Consider the following 19,417-nt stretch of genomic DNA (forward strand, 5'->3'; position numbering starts at 1 on the left):
ACTAAAAATCCTAGAGAGACTATTTACATGAGCATCACAACATTATCTCTGAAAAATGAAGTGGAATTTCAGGTAAGGCAAGTTGGGAATCAGATTTCAGTGTCTGGGGAGAACTCATTTTGTAATTTGTTGCATGGCTGTAAAAACAACAAATACTGCATTTTATTACTTGAAAATTCCATGTCTTGAAATTATAGCCTCATTTTTAGGATGCATATATTGGAATATGAAATGTATATCAAAATATATGAGGTATGAAAATACAAGCTTTGTTTCTGAAATACAAAAATGCTTCTCTCGTTATATAAATAACTGAGTAGTTACATTGCGATTATTTTTTTTCCTTTATTTTGTTTATTAATTCGTGGAATTCATTGCCATGGGTTGCTTTGAATACCAGGAGTGTAAATGAAAGAAAATCCCTCAGGGGCTAGGCTGTTCTTATACACAAAACTGGTGCAAGGAACCCCAGATGAGAGGACATACCAGCTAAAATATCATTCCCATACTTGCTCCAACACTATTTTCCTTCCCCAAGTATCAGCCATGGTCTAGTGCTGAAGAAGGTATAACTTATGATTGTCTCGTCTTCTTCAATACCTTCCTTTTTCTGTTCTTCAGACTAATTGGCTAGAAACAGGAGATGGGACATATGGGAGACAGCTTCTGCCTCTCCAACACAAAGGCAGCAAAAGGAAAGTGTTCATAACATTTCTACTTCGTGACAAAAAGATTTTCATTACCACTATCATTAAGGTATATTTTTAAGGATAAAAATCATCCTGTACTTCAAATGAGAAATTAATTTTCCGTGAAGATTATTTAATTGAAGAGGGGCTGTATGTCAGTGCTACTATTTGAACTAATATGAATGAATGTTTCTCTATATGCAGTATCTGATTTTGTTGCTATTAAACATGAAACTTAGTAACAAGATAGCATGCTTTTACAAGAGCAGTTATAAACACATCTTAAATATCTACATTTCTTTGCAAATGTCTTTTTCCTCCAATGCTGCTCAGTTTTAAAACTCTATAGTGTCTTCTATAATATAATAACTTATTTGAAGTTTCCAAAAATATTTGCTAAAAATCCTATTTATTTGTTACTACATACATTTTTCTGTTATATGAACACATTGCAAATAAGAATGTAATTTTTAAAATGAAAACTGTAAGGGTAGAGCATTGGGAATAGTGAATTTTAAGCACAATTTTCAAATCTGATAAATTATCTAAATTATAGTGATGGTTAATTTTGTTCTTTCTTTTACAGACAAGACTAGGCTTGCAAAGGGTAACTGCATCTTGGTTTTAGTACATAATCCTCAGCCCAGTCTTTGAAATGCAACGAGCAGTAGAAAAATTTGGTGTAGTCCTACCCTGAGACAGTGATTCAATTTTCCAAAGAAGAAAAATTGCTCTTCTGTGAAACTCTTATGCCGATAGTCCAGAGTGGATAAGGGTTTAAAGGCCAGAAGGAATAAAGTGCATCATATCTGGCCATTAATAACACTTCACTGTACAGAACTATTTTGTCTAACACTAAGGAAAGTTTTTTGCTGGTATTGATCCTAACATTGGCTCTTTATCATCAGTCAAGACACATCAAAATCAGGATCCATTTGGGGGGAAAGCAAAGTAAAAAGGGGGAAAGAGAAAAAGGCTGTGGGACTCGACTGCAATACAAGCATGCTGCTCATTAATTTAAGATTAATTGATTCAGAAATCTCTCCTGATAAGGATAGGAAGCTGGAAATCATCTTTTTAAGCAACTATTTTCTAGACAATTACTTCAAATAACTGTTAATTATCAGTTCAGGAACTGGCAAGAAATTTGCCAGATGGCAAGACTTCATTGATGACATTTTCTGTAGAGGTTTTATTTAGCACTCAGAATCCAGACAAATACAGGAGGTTATTGATTTAAGGTGTGGAGGAAGATTTCTTCTTACAGCACTGTCTTCCTCTCTCTTTCCAACCCTTCCCACTCTCAAAGAAAAGACAAAAGGCAGCAATAGGCTCCTATTTCCAAAAGCTGTCTCAGAGAAAAATGAACATGATCTCTGCAGCTGCATTTAATGAATACATTGTTTAGCCATTTACAGCTCTTGGATTTTAAAAATTATTTTTACTTTTTGATTTATCAAAGCAAGAATCAAAAAAATTTGCTTCTGTCTTTCTTCCAGAAATATGTTGGATTTTTGTCCACCCACTTTGCAACATAATATTCACTGTCATCTCATGGATACACTGTTCAAAGATGTGCAAAGCTTTATTGACATTTTTAGTGCCATAAAATCCTCTAATTACAAATTTGATCATAGTTTATAGGAAATCAGAGAAGAACTGGACAGAGACTCAAGATAGGGGAGTGGGACTATGAAAGAAGAGCTTGAAGAATTGTATTTTGTTTTTTCTGCCATTTTCAAGGCTGGAATCAATCACAGCTTCATAGGTCCTTACAGTTCTGTTTGATTTTGGAGAGATAAAAACTGTGTTGCTGCATTTCTTCACACAGACCTTCCAAGAGACAATCCGAACGCCCTGCAGAGCAGAGTCACAGGTGGCTGGGAAGCGAAACTGCCGAAGGTGGTGCAGAGAGCTCTGGGAGGGACAGGTAGAGACTGAAGGCCATCCTCTGTTTAAGATGATGCCCTCTAAGACCTCACTGCTGCCCTACAAAATATAATCCCAGCAGTGCTAAATGTAAAGTGCTGTTGCTGCTAGTGCAGACCAGGACAAGAGAAGGACAAGCTGTTAACAGAACCCAATGGCTTCCAAAGGAGCTCAATCGATGGCAGTAAGAGAGAGGAGGCAGCCCCTGGTTCCATCAGCCAAAGCTCTGCTGCATACAGCACATTTCCAGCAGCAAGAGCCATCCTCACTGGGCAAGGGAAAAACTCAGGGGAAGACTTGCTCTTTTACTGGGGAGATGTTTTAGGTCCTGCCTCAGGACAAATCCCAGCAGCTGTGCTGGTACAAAGGCAGCCTCAACCACACAAACCTCAGAAGCACTTGGTAAAAAGGTGTTGCACAGAAGAGCTGACTAAAGAGAAGCACTTTCAGACAGATACAATTAATGGGAAATTGCAGTAAAGCCTGCATGAAGTGATGATTATTTTGGATATAGGCTGAATGAAAAACTTGAATTTTATTTCAGACTTGTTTGAAGGAAGTCTCACATTCCTTTGTCTGCTTTCAGCACTCTGAAACACACAATGAGTACACAAGGAACAAAAAAGCAAATGGTCTGTATAGGATTTTTTTACTTTGCAAACAAATCATGATTACATCACAACAGACTTTGACCAATGCCAGAACATTTTATTCAATTGTTAAATTCAGTAATAATGTCAGAGTATATTAAATCCCTTTTTTTTCAACATATATGAGAACTTCATTTGGAAAATCAACCAGGCTTTTGAATGTCTTCAGCTCACATTACTGAACTCACCACCCTTCAGTCCAAGTAATAATCAAATTCTGTTCACAGCTGCTCCCCATAACTCCATGACAAAAGTGAGGATTTCCTAGCTTAGCCTCCTAATTTCGGGCCATTGTTCTTGTTTCAAAAGGGAGATGGGCCTATGAGACACATAAATTGAGTGACCCGAGCTGTATGAAAGAAAAAATGTAAATGCAAGCACTTCTTGTAAGCTGTACCATGAAAGAGTGGTTAAACTAGAGGAGTAGTTATTTTGTCTTTTTCCAATTAAACAGAGGAACAACACAGAACTGAGGTCTAAATTTCAGATATATCAGGATGGCATGAGATTCCAGTTTTGAATAAAAGATGTTCTAGACACCCTTTTGAGGCCCCTTCCAACACTACAAACGTGATACTTTAAGTTTTGAGCCAAGAATCCTCTTGGAGTGTGTAAAGACAAAAGGAAGGCTCAGTAGTCCCAGTCATGACTCTAAGTTATTAAGGGATGTCCAGGTTTGGAGGTGATAGAAAGGCAAAGTAATTAGCTTACACAGTTCAGTGTCCAAGTAACCTGTCAGATGAAAGGAGCTTTCAAACCTCTCCCTCCTCACCAACTTTGATTCCTTTATACTCCAGCAGTTCATAGAGAGACTTACAAGGAGAACTGGATACCTATTGACAGTTGAGACGAATTATTAAGGTGAACTGAAATGAAATGCCCTTGTTTCCTGCACCAGTGAACATCCCAAATGTGGCATCTCTTTTATTAGAGATGAAACTGCTCTGTTATTCTCTCCATTCCACCGTTTTCTGAATGTTCAAGATAGCAATTTCAATGGCAGCCAAGGACACTGAATACATTGTATTTCAGAGACAAAAGCTCCATTGTTATTGTTCACTAGTATTTCTACCCTGGAAAATTAGAATGACACAGCTCATACTAAAATAATAAATGTGTAGAAGCATATATCAGTATTATAATCATCATTTTTTTAATCTCATCTACAGTAGTGAAATATAAGAAGACATAGGATAAAATAAAACAGAGTCTCTGGACACTCACTAATCAAACCAATAAAATTAATTAAAACTTAGTAAACTAGCAATGAAGGGAATATGACCCTAATCTATTGTCTCCCTTGAAAAAAAATCAGCCCTAAGATTTTTTTTAAAAACATTTCCTTTGTTAAGAAACCTTCACAAAATTTGCCATTATGCCTGTAGCTTGAATATATTATGAGTGTCTTGGTTTGAATCTATTCTATTGTGTGAACAGAACTTTCAATTGTTTTAATCCCTAATAGGTGGTGGTGGTAGGGGTTGTGTATCCATATTTTCATGCAAAAAAAAATAATCTGCACCAACCCAAAACGTTTAAGTATTCACTTTATCCCACCTAAGTCAGAGGTATTAGAACAGATCAACAATCCAATTTTGTAGGAATTCGCTAACACAGAAAAAAAGCCATGAAGATGATGCAATTAGAAAAAAAAAAGGGGTATTTGGAAACTCTATAAGGCAATGATGGAGAGCAAACTTTACATTCTACTGTAGAGTCCAGCACACTGTACTACAGTAATTATAAGTGCATTACCAGTCTGTTTAGAAAATTTTTCTACCCCATTCTAGTCCGTAAAACTGACTTTGTCAGGTCCAACTGACTGAAACTGTTTTCTGACCTCTTGAAAGTATCTCTTCTACATTCTGATAATATTTGCAGAACACTTATCTTCAATAATCAGTGATTTTAGGGCAGAAAAGTGCAAGAAGCCAGCCAAGAATTCCAAAGGCACTGCTTTAGTGCTTCACAGCATCCAAATGTATTTTAAATGATAATTCCAAATACACCACTTTATGTGCTCAATATTAATGCAGTTTGTACTGGTGACCGGTTTATGCTCTGTCATGCAGAAATACGCTTCTTTTAAAGCCTATGGTCAAGCGATAAATTGTACAGTGCTCTCTAAAACAAACTTATCATTCACATTTTCCTGTACCACCTGTTAATACAAGGGCCCCAGAAGTCACTGTAACATGCCAGATGCAACTTCAAACAGTGCCTATTTTCTAAAATCAGCAGGTCAGAGATAAATTTTACATTTTCACTTCACAGTAGTTGAACATTTGCTGCTCTCTTCCAAAATGAAAAAAATTCAAGAAACTGAAGAAAACCTAAAGCTGCTAGTTAGGAGAAAGGATTTCATCTTGTATCACTAACAGATATGCCATAAATAAACAATTAATTAATTTAAAATGCCTTTGCTAGGGAACAAAAAGAACTTGACAACATCTGAAAAAGATGCTGGTTTTCCTAGTGGTCTGTAATCCACTTTTAGGCTTTTAAATTATTTTCTCTTGGGACTTTCAAAATCTTACATAAAAGTGCATGTAAAACATTCATAAAAGTATGATATACTTACAGCTTAAATCATTGCTCTTTTTTAACCTAGCATGTCTTAGCAAGAAGCAGATGTATATCAAACATGGTCAAGGGCAGAAACAATAACCAGAATCAATTTTCAACAAGTTAGCAATTTCATTCTTCGTATCTCAGCTCAACATCAGTTAGGTGAAACATTATAACCAGCCAAGTACTGTAATTGAAGAAAATAGCTTTTTACATTTTTATCATCTCTGTCCTTCATGAAAAGCACCTGTGATCTTCTCAGGGTCCCAAAGGGGGCTCCTAACTGGCACAGCTGTGAAGAGCAATCAGGTACCGCTCTTTAAGAGGAGGCTTCAACATGATCAAAAGCAGGGCAGGCTGCCAGTTTTCCTGGCAATCCCAAAGGGACAACATTCCATTATGCACACCTCCCTCAGCCCCAATTCATACTGAGCTCAAATAAAAGCCTTGGCTGTGCAGCCTGTGTGAAAATGGCAGGCAGCCACTCACTCCGGTGAGATTGGATCACAGAGAAGAGGATAAGAGACAGAGCCGATTACACCATTGCTCTTCCTAAGCTGTTCGATACGTCAGCAGCTCAGTGTGTGTGATACCTCAAAAATCTCTTTCAAACTATTTGTAAGAATTCATCTCCATTTAGTCCCTATCTTGCAAGCCATTGGCACATTTGCTGCTGGAAACATGATCCAGAATGGCAGTAAAGTCCTGGATGTATTACCCATAAGGGACTTAGCCAAAATGTGGTTTTTACTAGAAATTAATTTATGCACAATGACTTGATATTGTAATTATTCTGTAAATATATTTGTTTATTGGTGATACTTATTTTTTAATAAGTAGTAAGTACCCTAAATTGGTCCAAGCAGAAATTAAGACAAACTGTATGTTAGTCCTTACAGATTTAGTCGAAACCAAGTACCCTAGGCTTTGCCTGCAACTGCTCAGATGCCCCAAGGACATTCTATTTTCCATGCAGCCAGCAGCTCCAATGTCATATGAAGAGTCACTTTTTCCCAAGAGCTCAGCTTCCCTAATACTCTTTGAAAAATGTAGTCTGCATACTGCTTTTTGAGTGCTGTTTTCCACATTTTATTTAGCATGCAGAAATTTTTTTCCTTAGGACTCTTGGGCTTTGTTGTCAGAGATGGCCTTGACTGACTGCTAATTGGAGATTCCATCAGAATCACCATAAGGAGCAACAAAAGGATGAATTTAAGCACTTCTCCATAGGAAAGAAAAGACCCAAGAAAACACAGTCCAAATATAACTACAAAGAAAGAAAAGGGATTGTTAAGAAGAAACCTCAGACTCCATTTGTATTTTCTAGGTCCTTGACGTTACCCTACTGTTTTGACACCCATTCGACATTCTGGTTTCCTTGACTGATTTAGCACAGCAGCACATAAGGCCAAGACCTGAGTAGGCAGTTAACTTTTCAAGACATTTGTTTTGTACCTAACTCTCAGAAACTCTTTTTAAAACACTCCTAATGCTTTATTTTTTTCTGAAAGGAGTTTTTAATTTAAAACATTTCTTCCCTCCAAATTCTTGCAAGAACATTAGGTGAAAACAAAACTATTACCTTTCATCGTTATATTCAATGAGAATTCTAGTTGTAATAGAAACATTTTATGTCCCTTGACTTTCTCATAAAACAGTATTTATAGAGCTTATTCACGTAGTACAGTTGCTTTTTCCAGTCACATTCCTGTATCATCTACATTATTATAGTTTCTAAATCCTTAACCTGCTAACATACAACAAAATTTTGCTGTACCTAGAAAAGAGAAAGGCATCATTCATTCACCACAAAATTCAATTCATGCTGTCTTTTTTACCTGCTTCTGGCAATTCCTTATTCCAACAGAGCCATAGCACAGGAAGTTCTGTTTCAACAGACAAGAAAATTGTAATTATTATATTTAAAAATTGTTTTCCTGCATCTTTTTGGACAGTGCCATGCAGGACTAACAAAGCTCTTCCCCTTACAATACAATATAGCAATTTAAGAAAAAGTGACTGGAAAGAGAAGATTCACAAGAGCCTGAAGAAGTTTTCTGTCTATTATGGCTGTTTCTCTCTTCATGATTAATTACGGGTGCCTATTTACAGACTCTCTCTTTGCAGTGAAACCCAAACAAGTTTGAAAAGGGGGGAATCAGTTGTATTGTGTGCACACCACCAAGCAGTACCAATCCCACTGCCAAACTCAGTTTGCAGTAATTGCTTCCATGTTTAACTCCCTGGTGTGTGGACAGAAACTTGGTTTGGATCCTTGAGAATCAACGAGCTCTGTAATTGTTGTAGTGGGTAGCAGCTCTCACACACTTGGGGTTGACATTACTTTGAACAGAGAAGTTGACTGTGGGAATCCCACAGTGGTCATCCTGCAGAGTCCTCACCTGCAGAGAACTGAAAACTCTGTGACACATTTGGGATTTTAGTATTTTCTCATTGCTGCCAGTCTATCATAAAGCTCAAGAAATATTTTCAAAGCTGCAATTTTCAAACTGCTCTGGCCAGCTTATTGTCCTCAGACCACCATAGCTCCAACACCATCACTACATAAAATATATGTGACATTTGGCTTTGTTTTCTGCTGGATGAATGCTATTAGATAGATGCATTCAAAAAATCTGTTACTGGAGACGCCTTTTTAGCATTTGAGGTCTGAGGACAAAATGAATGCAATATTATCTTTCCTGTGGAAACACAATTCATGGCAAATACAGAGCTCCATAAAATGAGCAGAAAATGTAAGACTTAGACCAATTTGACTCTCTTCTTCACCTAAAGCTCATAATAGCACAGAAAGCATTCTGTTCTGTCTCTCCTCATCAAAACACTACTGAGAGAAGCCCATTTAATTGGAGCAGAAAAGGTTTTTTTCCCCTGAAAACCTTCAGCCTCAGTGCACATGTTAATCTGCCTTCATTCCAATTTTCTGACAGCAAGAGTCATTGGATTTATTTCACTGAATTGCAGTAGTTCACTAGTGAATTATACTATCATTTTAAACTGATTGTATTTTCTAGGCAGATAATAGCACAATCATTAGATAAGTCCAACTCCTCATTTATCAACATCTTATTCAGGTAACTCTGAATAGAAGAAGGTATCTTAAGACATGAGGAAAAATTAAAATACTTACATTTACAGTGAAAATAAATTCCTGTCACATCCTTGGCATGAATATCATAATACTTTTGTTTCAGACATCTAGCTAATAAAATTTACAAAGCACTGGGAAATTCTGAAACCTTCAAAGATCAGCTGGCTTCAGGTTCTTAGGACAGGAAGAGATACTGACAACATCCAAGTTTAAATTCCTCTGCTCCACCTTGTAGCAGAGAAAGCAAAGAGGAGAACTTTGTTACAGGGGGGCAGGATGTCTCAACACCTGTACAAACCATACCTTGGTTGCAGGGGCTGCTGCTCCATGCTACCAGGCAATAGAAATCTCACAAATTACCACAGAATTCATGATAGGCTGGAGGGCAGGAAGCAGGAGAGAATACTTAATTAGTCCCCAGAGTAATAAAATAGCAAAGCAATAAAACAGTTCTTGTAACTTTTCACTCTGCTTTTTCCATCATTGTTGCCACAATTGCTAACATATTTTCTACTGCTGCTTCAAACAAATGCAGAGTTACACTTCAGTTCACATCAATTTCTCTCCCTTCCACAAGGAAGATATATTTTTTGAAGTATCATCTAAAGTTTCAGCACCCTGGTGAGTAAAGAACACGTGGCAAAATGCATGGATACTGAACATGCGCCAAACACCAACTGAGCACACATTAAATACTTAAAACGCTCTCAGAAGAGCCAGGCTGAGGCTGGGAACATGTTCTTTTTACTTAACTTTTCCAGTGTCAGGTTGCCACTGCTGTCACTAAGATCTCACCTCCTTCTTTATTCCCTCATTCATTCCTTCTCCAGCAAAAGCCATAGCCATGCAGATTGACAGTGGGCATTGTGATATGCAGAGGATGCTCTGATTATTGTCTGAATGTTCTGCTCTGAGCAACAGGCAAATCAACTGTAACAAGTACTCCAGTTAGATTTTGAGTTTAGGGAAAGTATCAGGAATTTCTAGAAAAAGTTGCATTCATGGTAACACATTCAAGGATTTCACTCTTACGAGGTTAAACTCATGAATGAAAAAGTTCTGCTAATGAAATACCAGAGTCCAGAACTCCCACTAACTTAGACATTTTCTGCTCTCCTGAATGCAGCACACTTGGCAAGACTGCTTATTTCACAGAGTCAAGAAAGGCAGATGTGACAATCTGTAAGAGCCATGTTAAGCCAGCTGCTTAACTTGGCTCTTAGACTTCTGTGAGACAAGGAAATCAAGGAATACCTGTTTGTTTTATATTTTTTATAACACTTTTATAAATCAATAATGAAAATGTGTCATGGGCAGCAAGAGATTGAAGCAAGAAGCACGGCTTAGTACAAAGTAAAAATAACAGTATTCTTACTTAAAACTGAGTAAGTTTGCATGCCAAAATATTTAAAAGTGTTCATTCATAAAAAATAATCACATATAGCTCTACAACAGCTGTAAATATTTCAAGTTAGCAACAACAAAATTACTTTTTAAAGTAATTCCGAGTTTTTAATGCTCTATAAATGTAACCTATATAAAGAGAACATTTTAATACTCAAGTGAAAAAAGGCCACTTACACTTCAATAGCCCCATAGTCAGATCCATTAGAAATATACCTTTCATCCCAATTAACCATGAGAGTGAATACCCCATTGGAGCATTTCCCAGTTTGGATGGTTATCCAGAAGCAAAGGTGTGATTCCAGAGCAGGGAGGTGCAGGCAGACGGACCCAATAAGGCAGAACATGGAACCCAATGATCACACTATAACAGGAACACACTCTGAGCAATGGCAAGGGCTGCACAAACTACACCAATGTTCTGTCAGCTTTGCTGAGAGGACTTCAGCACTTGGAATTTCATATGAGAAATCATGGAATAGGTAAACCACTTCCAGAGATAGGGTTGGGGTTTTTTCCACAGAAGAGGAACTTAGGGTTCCCTGGATAGGCTTTATTTTTCTATTGCGTGAAGATCAGCTAATTGTATGGGACCACTTTATAGTTGGTGGAGAGAAGTGGGAGTCAGCACAGCTGTCTAAAGGTCAAAGCAAGAAAATCTATACTTTTCATTTCTGTGTACCATCCTATGCAGAGGAAGAGCAAACACATTTCAAAACAAGCATCCTTTTTGTCCTTACTGCTACTGATTTTGATAAAGTCTGTAACAGGAGTGGAGGGTAGCTTTCACCATAGCAAGCTATAAAATCTTAAGTAGCATCTTCCCAAGTCCTTCTCCCTAAGAGCATTCCAAAAGGATGCTTCAAAGTATGCATTTTGGGTTTAGTTCTAGATCATGGAGGAAACAGTCCATCCTCATCTGTTTCCAGTTAAATCTCTAATTGCTCTTGTTTCAAATGAACTCAGAAATAAGTTTCAGTCACTAGAGAAAGAGTAATCATTTAATTATCTGCTTTTAAGAAAATTGTGAAGTGTAACAATAATTGGAAAACTTTCTCTAGGCTTTGCTTTTTAATACCAGTTAGTGCTTATTTAGCCCACTAGATGTTAAGGGGTAGAAAATCCAATGTTTTGTTTTTCGTACAGCAATTCAAACTGATGACAGGTCTTCAGTGGGACATGTCCCCACAGACATCAGGAATCAGGAATCAGGAATTTGATTTTGTTACATTTACTCTTCTAATGCTGTACAAAAGGAAAAGATTAAAAAGTAAAGGCAAATTCATCAAATGCTAACAAATCCATCTGAAAAAAAGCAATTTTCTTTGTCACTTATTATCCATCAGTTAATCTGAGCATCTTTTTTTCATTTTTAAGCTGTCAAATCAAACTCCGTTTGACTAAAATGAACCTTTAGAGTCAAATGTTGATATACAGTATGGTATTTTCTGGTAGATATACGTCACTTGGCTATTTGACTATAGTTCCCTTTTCATTTGAATGAGCTTTCATGCCTTTCTCACATGTGACTCCCAGTCATCTTTCCTGACTATTGATATTAATGCAGTAGAATGCTAATAAACATGATTCAAAAAAAAAAAAAAATGAGAGGCTCATGCTATACAAGTCTACTGTCTGTTGGTTTTTACTTCACTGGATCATCTCCCCCTGTGTCATAGTTATCCAATGACAGGAAGCTCAAAACATGAGCATCAGACACCAGCCTTTTGCTGTCCTCTGTGCCACCACAGGTCCTCATCTCAGGCAAGCTTCAGTGCAGCACTAGGTGGGCATTTGGCATAAATACAGAGTGTATCCACAAAACCAGCAAGAGTAAACAAAATAAGGTGACAAAGCTGCTTGGGACAATAAGTATGACAAGAGACCTGTGTTCAGTTCTCTCCTTTCCAAAAGACAATGTAATTCACTTTCCTGCATCTCAGTTCTGAACTTGTAAGGAGAGGCAGGACTTCTCATCTCCTGTGTAATCTCAGACTCTGTATCTGGAAGAAAAGGACTCTTTTAGAGAGAGGTTTGGGAGTGTGTGAGCATCCTGAGAAGAAACAAACAAACAAACAAAAAAAGATGCAAAAATACCCTTCCTTCCTTAAAGCACAGGAATGAGAACATGATCCTGGTAAATAGTCTATCTGCCCCACTGCTCTGTTTTCAGCAAAGTTCAAATGTACTTAGGGCAAAATAAAACCAGGAAAACCATAGTGGACTGCTTTCCTTTTGCATATACCTTATATCCAAGTACTTTCAGCACAGAGGATTTCCTTTTAATTATTAATTGTAGTTTTTAATTCTTAATTTAATGCTTAATTCTTAATTAATACTTTTAATAGTTAATTCTTCAGCAAGTACTACTTAGCCAATTCTTGTTTTTAATTCATATATTATAAATAATCCTTACTCCTACTTGTCAGCAATATTTAGTAGCAGATTCTTTATAAGGCCAACTACCTGACATTTTAAACTATTTTCAAATATAAAACCTTCAGATCTATTGATTAGTGAAGTGTCTTCCATAAAAATTCAGAACTAAGTTTTAATTTTATTTGGAATTCATGTTGAAGGCTCCATATGTAACTATCACCATTAAAAAACAACAACAAAAAAAACATCAACAGCTCAAGAAATTTGGCTTCAACCAACCAGAGGAGGTCCCAGTATCCATTTTTCTGTGCTCTACTTTAACTTGGTAAAATACGTTGGTAATTCCGGCTTAGCAACACTGCAGGAACAATAACCATTAGATTATTTATTAAGATGAAGAAAACTGATTTGGATAGGATAAGCCTTTTTCCAGCTTTGGAATTACTTGGAGTTCAGTGCTGTTCACTGTCAGAAATCAGTGTCAGGGAGGTTGGCTCTACCAACTCAGAAGCAATGTGAGGGGTTACACCCAGCTGGCAGCGTTCTATTAATTGTGCAGGATTTTTAATGCTTTTGGCTGGCACATGTTTCAAGTCAATCAGGGCCTTCGTTTTCACATGCTGTCTCCTTCTGTTTTCTAAGGCTGCTAACTCAACTTCTACCCTAAGTTATTTCTGTACTACAGCTCAGTGTTATCCCATAGCTTCATTTTATTCCAGAGACAGGTCAATTTTCAAACAAATAACAATGAAAAAAAACCAAATATGTTTGTAAAGTATTTGCATTCAGAGCAGGAAATTATCTTCTTTATTATGCAAACAAAATCTTAGACCCTCATTTCTTCTGGAATTAGAATACTTCAGTCTCAGTTCCAGTAGTACATTTGGTTTATCTCTATAGTTTAGCTGTGCAATAAAATCTGAGCCTTAAGCCGATTATCTAATTCTAGTGTAAACATGCAAGATATCAAATTTCATTTGTCCTGCTCAGGCAGAACAGAAAACCTCAAAACTTCCTAGGAATAAAAGAAAAGATAACAAAATTTATGTACCTCCTAAAAAATATAAGTTTATGAAACAAAGATATTTCTCTTTTTTTCTTTCATTCTAAATAGTTTATGCTCCCACCATAAACCATGTTCCCTGACTCCATCATGTAATCTTTTATCATTGTCTAGATAACATCCAGCAAAGAACTGCTAAAGACAAAGAATAAACATGTAATCATTTCTAATGATAAGAATAGGACATGATAAGTACACAAAGGTTAAACAAACAAAACCCTAAAACCAAAACCCATCTGGAGCCACTGTCTTTGATCAAGAGCCTTCCCAGGACTGTCATACTACAGAAAAAGCACAGGAATCAAAACCATGAGAAAAATCAAAAGCTGCTCAGGCCATCCTCACTTCAATTATGTGAGATCTTTCTCTAAGTACTAAAATATGTAGAACATAGTTGGGGTTTTTTGTTTGGTTGGTTTTTAATTTTTATTTTGTGTTAGGGTTTTTTAATATTAAAATAAAATTTTCCATACAAAGCTACAGAGTAGCTGGGTTAATAATCCCTTCTTGTCACCCTAAATATAGATTTCTGTCATGGGCACATAGATGGGTTTTGTGAGGTTACAGGACTGGTGTTCAGACTAATGGTTCCTGTCTGTCTTTCACCTTTCAATAAATGCTTGTAGCATGATTATTGCCTCTTTTTGTTTTTAGTTATTTTTCAAATGTTTTATTGGCAACTCTTTGTAAATGAAATTGCTTAACTGTGATTCCAGGTGAATGGAAACCATTCAGCTCTAATGGGAAAATAAGTGCTCTCAGGAGAAGAAAAAACCTCTTGATTTGAAGTTCAGTCCAAAGATGAATCAGTTTACTTTCCTTTAACAGATTTTTTCCCCCAGGTTCTCTGCTCCTAGCATTTCACCATTCCTGTTAGGAGAACCTTTGAGAAGCAAAGGTCATTCCGCGCACTGCTGACCCAGCCCTTGCACAGGGGATGCTGATACTGATACCTGAAGTCCACATTGTGATATGGTTATGATGTTGTCTGGTCCAGCACTGGAACAATGTTGGATTCAGCCAGAAGCCTTCCACAACACCGTGATATCCTTCAGTTACTGCTCAGCTGCATCAGCTGTGAGCCAGTGACCGAAAAGGAAATACTTCAAGCCCATGTCCAATTGCATGAGTTTCCAGCCTTCCAGAACTGTTAGCACTCACCTTTAGAGACAGCAGATTAGGCTCACTTTTAGTGCCTTACCATCTGGTACTGCATCACTTAATGGGTGAGCTTTCCATTCTACTTTGATCAAAATAAAATAAAAAATAAAATAAAAAATAAAATTCATCACAAACATTGTGCTGTACACATACCATCCAGAAAAACTGATTGAAGAAACACACTTGGTGCATTTGTTACACAAACAATTTGGTGTCTGAGGAAGAACTTATGTTCCACACATTGTCCACACATTTTTCCAGTAAAAATCACTGAAGTACTAGAAAGATGCACATTTAATCAAAATCTAAGAAGTTATAATTACAACAGAAATCAATTACTTTAGAAAATGGTAATTCCTTTCCTCAGTAGTATTATAATCTAAAATCTTATTTATTCATGACTAGCCTTTAGTAAACCCAGCATACATTCTAATGACTCTAGAAAGCAGTATTATTATTATGCAGTAAAAATAATTTAAATCAATACTTACTAAATGAAAAAATACAGGTCTTTGACAGTACGTCCCCAGAGTACGTGAAAACTACTTTTTCTATTTACCTCCTTTTCAAAGTATATTTTTGTGTCGATAACTAGCTGTAATTATTAGATCAGATGTACTGTTGATCAAAGTATGTAGAATATACCACAATGATATTCCAGAATTGTACAGGGTTAAATGAAACCAGGCCACAATTGTGATACCAGACCAGGTGTGGTTTTATTTCTGCTTGCACCCAGAGTAACTTTTAAAAAATTGCTGTAACTACTATCTTTGCAGAGTGGTAATGGCTTCTCTTGGCAAAAAATGCTGATTTACTTTTTTAAATCTATTTTTAAGTGTATGTTCACATGAAAGATGTGGTTTTCCTCTGGAGAATAATTTTCAGAGAGGCACAGAGAGAGAGTTGGCTGATAGCAAGGATTTTGTTATCTGCCCAAGTGAAAAAAACTCTAACTTTAAAGATGTTCAGCATGTACAGTTTTATGGCAAATGGTCTTTGTTTACCCGGTTTTCAGAAAAAGTCAGTGATATACAGTAATTCTGTATGTGTAAGAGCTTGATGCTGCCAAGACAGATGCTGAGAGGTTGTTTATCCAAACTCACTTATTTCATGCAATGTTCAAACCATATTCAAGCAAAACATAGGAAACAACAGAACGATTAAATATTCCATTATTTACTGCATAGAAGTAAGACTTTTCTAGATGTATATTGTGTCTGACAAGAACCAGAACAAAGTCTGCTTTGCTTTTGTCTATAATCAGTTTCTCACTACCAGATGAAAAGCAAACCTCAGCTTTAATGCACCACAGGAGACAGGAACCTCATTTTGTAGAAGCCCAGCAAGTTCAAATTCACAAAGATAGTGTAGATTCATAGGACAGACCAGAACACACAGAGAGATGGAACGTTAGGACCCAGATAAATGGCGCTGCAGCTCTGTGTTCCGATAGCAAGCTGGACAAGGGATGTTGGATGGGAGCAGAACACAACAGCATCATCAAGCGTTTGTCTTAAATTACTAACTCATGAAAAATCTGCAGACAGGCACATCTTCAGTGGGATTTGTTTACTGGACAAAGCCCAAAAATATGAATCAAGATCAAGCAAATTTCAAACTGCCAAGCTCCTCTACTTCTTGGGATATACAATGTGTTGTAAAGAACATAAAATTATAGAATCTCCTGAGCTGGAAGGGACCCACAAGGATCATTGAGTCCAACTCCTGGCCCTGCACAGACACACCAACAATCCCACCCTGTGCCTGAGAGCCTTGTCCAGATGCTCCTGGAGCTCTGGCAGCCTTGGGGCTGTGACCATTCCCTGGGGAGCCTGCTCAGTGCCTGACCACCCTCTGGGGTGGAGAACCTTCTCCTAATATCCAACCTAAACCTCCCCTGGCACAGCTCCAGCTGTGCCATCAGGTGCTGGTCACCAGAGAGCAGAGATCAGTACCTGCCCTTCTGCTTCCTGTGGTGAGGAAGCCACAACCAGCAATGAAGCCTCCCCTCAGCCTCCTCTTCTGCAGGCTGAAAAAGCCAAGTGCCCTCCAAAGGCTTCCGGTCTGCACCCTTCACCAGTCTTCATAGCCTCCTTTGGAAAATCTCAATGTATCTCTTTTATATTGCAGTGCCCAAAACTGCACACGGTACTCGAGGCTGCACCAAACAAAGCATTTGCTCTAAGTCAGTCCCCTAAGACTCATCGGAGGCTAAAGAATTACAGACAGTTTCTCAGGGCAAAGTGCATCTCTGTGAATTGGAACTGACCTCCTTGTGTGATGACTCATCTTCAGAGGCCATGCCCATTTACCAAACACCAGGCATTTAGAGAGAGTAAAATATCACCTCAATGCACCCCATCAGCTTTTGCTTTTAATGTATCTCCTGCAAGGACGCAGAACATTGCTTTGATAGTATTCAACTTTTTCATGCTACAGAAGGAAAAACCTGAAAAACTGTCCCTCTTTAAAAGCAAAAGGAAACAAGAGAGTTTGTAGTGATACAGTTCCTTGATACAATTCCTTCCTGAGAGCATCCTCTCATCCATTACTATGCATCAGTCTACACTCTGTCTCTCTAATCTTTTTAAGTCTTGATAAAACCCACTTGTCATAAAAATATATTTGAAAAATTAACTTGCATTCAAATATATTTAAAATTTAAATAGAGCAACACACTCAGATTACAAATACTCAGTATTAAGACAGTGATATTATATAATCACCGTTTATTACAAATTATGTTTTGTATGTTGCACAAAGTACAACACAAGAACTACACTTTGTATAGCTATGTACATCTGGTGTAAAGGGAAAAAAAAAGTCATAGGCATTTTGCAGATTACTTTACTGTCCCTTAATCTTCTCCCTCTAATAGTCTTCAGATTTTTTACTCATCTCAAAGTGGATTCATATCTGAGTTTTGAAAAAAATCCCATCTTACATGTGACATGAAAATATACTGCTTTTTGAACAGCTGGCCTCTCCCTCCCTCCCAATCAGTGATTTGGCTACAATTTGGTGCATTTCATAACACACCTGTGTTATTGATAATAACTTTCAAGAACATCAGATGTGTGGAGGAATTGTCCAACACATTAACCAAGAGCCTCTCTACACAGTTATTTTTACAACAGACTGTACTTCAGAACAAATTCCCAATATCCCAACTCAGAAAAGACATCTTCTAAAATAATTTGTTTTAATCACAGCAGTGACAGTAGTTCTTGGAAATGAATCACTTTGTGTTAGCTCCGAGTAACCTTATGAATCCAACCTTTTAAATGCTTTTGCACTGAATAACTGTTCCTGTTGCAAGTTAATTGGCAATTATACCTAATGATACAGAACCTTAAGAAGAAAACATTGATTCTTGCTTTCATTGACTGATATTTGTTAGTAATTCGAGTTTCTGAGAGTTTCTGGCATTCTGTAATATATTTTATAAATGCTGATTATTAATAATTAGACAGAGAATACTGTGGATCATAGGAATAGAAAGGGAGAAGCTGTGTCTCCCTGCCCCAGGGGAAATGCTTGTCTGCTTCTGCCTTTCCTGGCAGATACTCTAGCCAGTCCAGACACTGCTCAGTGGCCTCTCATGAGAAAGGCTTCACACTTCTCTGATCAGTTTGTCTAGTAGGCATGCCATTAAAACATTTTTCCTAATTCTCAATTAACATTTCTTTACTCCACAGCCACTCCACACCTTGCTACTTTACCACAGCCTGTTACACACTTGAAAGTGCTATATACTTGGTTTTTAAGTTAAACACTGCAAGTTATTCCTTGCAGTAAGACTGTAGGAATCAGTCATTCCCATTTCTTTTCTATGGAGTGGTTACTGACTGCCATGCCTTGGCTGAAAACTATGCCATAGTAGAGAGACTGTTGAGACTGCTTCACTGTGATAGTTGTTGGGTTTTGGTTGGGGGTTTTTTGTTTTGTTTTTTAAAATATTAAGATTCACTATAACATATATCGCTATATGATACCTATGTAAACTATTTTACTTAGTGAAGTAAACCTACTTTGAAGTCAGCCAGGGCCACAGCTTGTGGCAGGTCAGACTACAGAAAGCGTGAGCACTGGGCTGAGTGCCATCCCCTGTGCTGGGGTATTGCATTTGACTGTGGTTTGATATTTATCTGTCCTTGGAGCCAGATAGGCAGTTCTCTGTCAAAGGTTCACTGTGCAGCACTGGCACATCTCATGCTGACTGAAGTGGAGCATTAGCCTAATTGGGTTGCTGTGTGCAATGCTATCAACTTCACCAGAGCCTGGCTGTGACCACTGGTGCCCTGGTCAAGCAGGGACAAGCTGCAGTGACCCCATCTCTCTGGCTTTGTATGGCAGTCACATAATATTTTGTAAAACTGATGCCTCCATATCAGCAATATGTCACCATGGAATTCAACTTTTTCATTATTATTATTATTATGAACAAAAAACCTTATTA

This window comes from Corvus moneduloides, chromosome 7 (genome assembly GCF_009650955.1).
Source record: "Corvus moneduloides isolate bCorMon1 chromosome 7, bCorMon1.pri, whole genome shotgun sequence".
Lineage (NCBI taxonomy): Eukaryota > Metazoa > Chordata > Aves > Passeriformes > Corvidae > Corvus > Corvus moneduloides.